Source organism: Triturus cristatus, chromosome 3_2 (genome assembly GCF_964204655.1).
Source record: "Triturus cristatus chromosome 3_2, aTriCri1.1, whole genome shotgun sequence".
Lineage (NCBI taxonomy): Eukaryota > Metazoa > Chordata > Amphibia > Caudata > Salamandridae > Triturus > Triturus cristatus.
In genome coordinates, this window is record NC_140584.1 from 62756498 (window position 1) to 62760751 (window position 4254).

Here is a 4254-nt window from a genome sequence, read left to right on the forward strand (position 1 = left end):
CAATGATGTCAGTTTCAAACACCACTCCAAAGAATGCATAGTAGGACCAGTCAATGAGTGAGGTGTGTCGCATCTATCTGTTTGTGTCTTATACAGTCAGCAAATTATTGAAATCAAACACACGCTATGGGCGGCCATGCACCAGCAAAGAAACAGTGTGATGTAAAACAGTTACCCCACCTACAAAACATTAACAACATTGCATGTAACATAGAAAAATATATTTAATTGACCCTAACAAATAAACTAAACCCACAAAAGCTAACCCACCCACCTCCCTAACCCCAACGACTGTCCATAGAAATAGAGAACGCCCAAACGAGTGAAGAACGAACAGGAATTAAAAAAGGGGCAGTGACAGGGACTAACTGGTGGGGCGGGACTGGAGGAGGACACGAATCTGGTCCTCTAAATGGGCGACGCGGCGTCTAAGGCCGCAGCAGTTGCAGCCACAGTGGGGGGGGGGCACCGGAGATGGCACGGTGGCGGCGGGCAGCCGCCAGACGGTGGCGCCGTACCGCTGGAGGGCGGTGGCTGGGGCCCGGGGCACTGGAGGAGGCTTGAATTGCTGCTGCAGTCTCCTCCTCCTCCTCGGCTAGGACCACCAGCCGCCGGTATTCATGCTGGATTGCCTCCAGCTTCCGGCGCCGTGCCTTGGCGGCCAACTCCTTCCGGTTGATTTTCGGAGTAGCTGTGTATCAAAAAGAAAAAAACAAGACAATTGTAAAATATAGTCTTAATAAAACAGTAGGACAAGGTAATTATTTACACACATAGTGGCATGGTAGAGTAGCACTATAAAATAAAGCACAGTAGTACATAACATTTTAAATGTCGCCCGTCCTTTTTCCTTCCACCTGTCTTACACTTTTTAGTTGAACAGTGCACCAGGTGCTCTTCTCCATAAAACTTTCAAAGCGGAGTTGAAATCAGATAGATGAGGCCATTGGTTACTCAATACTCTGGCTCCTAGTCCTATACCAATTAAAGGGAATTCTAGTCTTCTAGTTCACTCTTCAAACGTCCCCAAGAACTCATACTTACTTACGACATCGGATAGCGGGCGGACTTTGTCCGCCCGCCATCCGACTGCTAAAAAGGGTGGGGGTCCCGTGGGGACAATTAATTAGGATGATGCGCCCGGCACAGTGGCGGGCGCACCCTGTTATTTTAAATTTAAATTCTGGTTGGCTTTGCTGAAAGCAATGCTAAAATGTTGTGCTGCTTTTCCAAGCACAACATGACGGGCCTCGCACGGAGCCTGTCACGTTTTGCTTTGAAAGTCGGGGGGGTACCATAGCATCGGTAGGTACCCTCCATGGGGGCCCCCAAGCATACTCTGCAATGTGTGCATGCCTTTCCGTGGCGGACGGTAATGCCGCCACGCAAAGGCATTCCAAAATGCAGATTATATGGCTGCCGGTGTGGTGAGAGAGACACCACCGCCATATTGAACCCTTTTCCGCCTAGACATGTCTGAATATTTTCTACAGGGATGGCGGGAGGTTTGCCCCTGCTGTGACGGCAGTGAATTCCAGCCAGCCCGGCGGGGGCAATACGCCCACCATCCTAATGGGGCCCTAATTCACAACTTTACAGTATACATATACATACAGTACACCTTTGCAGTGAGTGTGCTGTCAAGTTCAACAATAGTTAAAGATTATGAATCTAACTTACCACCGCCTGCCACTGGTGCTGCCACTCCCCCTCCGTTGCTATCTGCAACTGCCGCATCCTCGCCCTCTGCGTCGCCTTCGCTGGCCCCAGCAATGGTGGTCGGTAGTGCGCCTAGAAAACATTACACATTTATTAGGCAAGATATACACCTCCCCCCTATTGATCAGTAGCAAGGTTGAAAAATGAGTTAATACTAACATAAATCACTAGTACAAATCAGGTAGTAGTAGAGTAGACACTAAGTTATATGATCATTGTAGCATTTGCTTGATTAGCCCTAGCCATGCACATGTGACATTACCTTTACCTTGCAGCTTCTTAAGACACCTTTGAGCCCACATGACCTGCCTCACACTGCTACTGTCTAGTCTACGCGCTGCGTACAGGCGGTCAACAAACATTAACAAGCCACTTTTTTAGGAAGAACTGGTGTACTACTGTTACTGTTAGTCCATATTGCTTATCCATAGATGCTACACTTTTTGGCACGGCTGAGAAATGCTTGCAAGTTGCAATATACTAACGCACACCATTTCTTTTTTCGCATTACAGACGCAAGATTCGCTTCTACGAACCAGAGCTTCTGAACGATGCACCAACTACCAGTACTAGGTTCTTCTGAGGTGAGGGGTCCCTTCACTCACATCTTCATTTATAAATGTATATAAACTAAATTGCTATGGGATGGTGGTGCTGCCTTCCACCACTTCAGTTATCATGATTTAATTCCCAACTGTATAAGTGTAACAATGTATATTGTTTTAATGTTATTGATTTGCCGGTTGGTGCTGCTAAGAAAACAGTGTACAGACCTTCTCAAATTGAAATAAAAATTTTAAACTTACATAGACTTTGTGGTATTTGGTGTGGAGTGGACTAACTTACACGATTGAGCAAATTAAAGTAAGGGTGTGCATGTGAATTGCTTCCACGACAGAGGTTGGGTGTGTTAATGTTCTGGGTTGTCTACTTATTGGTTATCTTGGGGGGAGGGTTCCGAGACCTAATAGGTATGACAAGACAGTACTATAGTCAAGCAGTGGAATTGTGGTGGGTGCGGAATTTCTGATTGAGGTGTGCAAGGAAGGTCCAACCTACCATCACCAACATCCTATTTTCTGGTGCAAATGTATGTGCAAGATCCCTACAACAGTTGTATGTCCTATAGGGTATCATATCAAAATATTAAGAAATCTGGTAGGGCTGTTGCTGTGAATTTTCAAAGCCTAAACATCAACAAGAGTAAAAAGTAGTACAAGACAACGACCCAACGGATTGTATGAGCTACTGGTGAATATGAGTTTTATATTACAACCTTTCACAAAGAGTGGCACTGGCCAACTGGGCAAGACTAGCTACTACAGTACAGACAGACAGACTGATAGTATGTAGTAGTACTCAGTCATCATAGCGGAGGCAGGGATAAGCTTTTTGAAACCGTACAGATCGAAGGATAATTGGTGGTAAAAAAATAGCATTTGGAAACACACTATAGTTCGGGAGAAATGGGGCAGTAAAAGTTATGGAATAAGAAATATTATTAAAAACAAGAAGACTTACTGGGGCCAGCAGAGGAGCCCTCAGCGGTGTCCTCCTCGTGGTGTTCCTGTCCCGCCGACTGCCCAGTCCCTGCCCGTCTGCCCCTGGGTGCTGATGAACAGGAAAGATATAAGAAAGAGACAAACATTGATGGATGGTGTCAACTTAAGCAAATACAATATTTTTCAACAACGGTCAAAAAACACTTATGTAAACAATTGTAATAACTACATTGACCGATCTCATCTGGTCAACATGTAATATCGGGGGATTCGCAGTTCGACTACTTAAGTTACTATTTATCAACAGTAATCCGTTCTTCCATTCTGATTCCAGAAAACTAAGTTACAAGTAAGCCTAAGTATTAGTACAACGTACCACCCAACCTAGCCCACCTATTCCAGGCATGCCAATTGTACATTAAGTATGCATTTCGACTGTATTCCTCAACAATGTGTATGATCCAATCATGGAGGACACATGAACATGACTACATTTTTTGTATACACCAAATTTTGGTTTGATTGATGCTGATCTGCTACTGCTAAGTAACTGCAAAGCCTACCTCCACTCATTGAACAAACTAGAAAGGTTCTAAAGACTGGCGTACTAGCAGCACGTCACGTAACTGAGTGAGGGGGGCATCACGCATACCACTAACCAATTAGAAGCTCATACAAAGTACCTAAACCTATGTATCAATCCGCCCCTATCTATTAGTGACAGGACAAAGTAAGGAGTGGACGTGAGTCACTGTAGCATTACGTAACTTAATTTCTCTAAAATAAACTCGTAAAGAATCACGCTAAGCAAGCGCAAACGCAAAGCTGCAAACAAGTAAGATTAGTAGTAGCGCAGAAGAGAACCTGTGTCATAATCACAGAAGACTTTTAAACGTTATTAACCTGGAATGTATTGCAAGCAGCAACATTCTAGCTGGTTGGAAGGAAAAAAAGATATTCGCAATATATAACATAGAGCAGAAGAACAGACACAAAGTTGTAATAATTAAATAGGTACTCACCAAGCCCCGGG

At 44.5% G+C, this 4254-nt stretch overlaps 1 long non-coding RNA gene across 1 annotated transcript; it reads right to left on the bottom strand.

The window, feature by feature from the left end:
• Positions 1–467: 467 nt before the first annotated feature.
• Positions 468–3319, bottom strand: LOC146856808 (uncharacterized). Its single transcript, XR_014979506.1, has 3 exons — positions 3241–3319; positions 1681–1791; positions 468–691 (listed from the first exon to the last, which is right to left on the bottom strand). It is a non-coding gene; the product is annotated as an uncharacterized LOC146856808 (long non-coding RNA).
• Between the last annotated feature and the right edge of the window lie 935 nt (positions 3320–4254).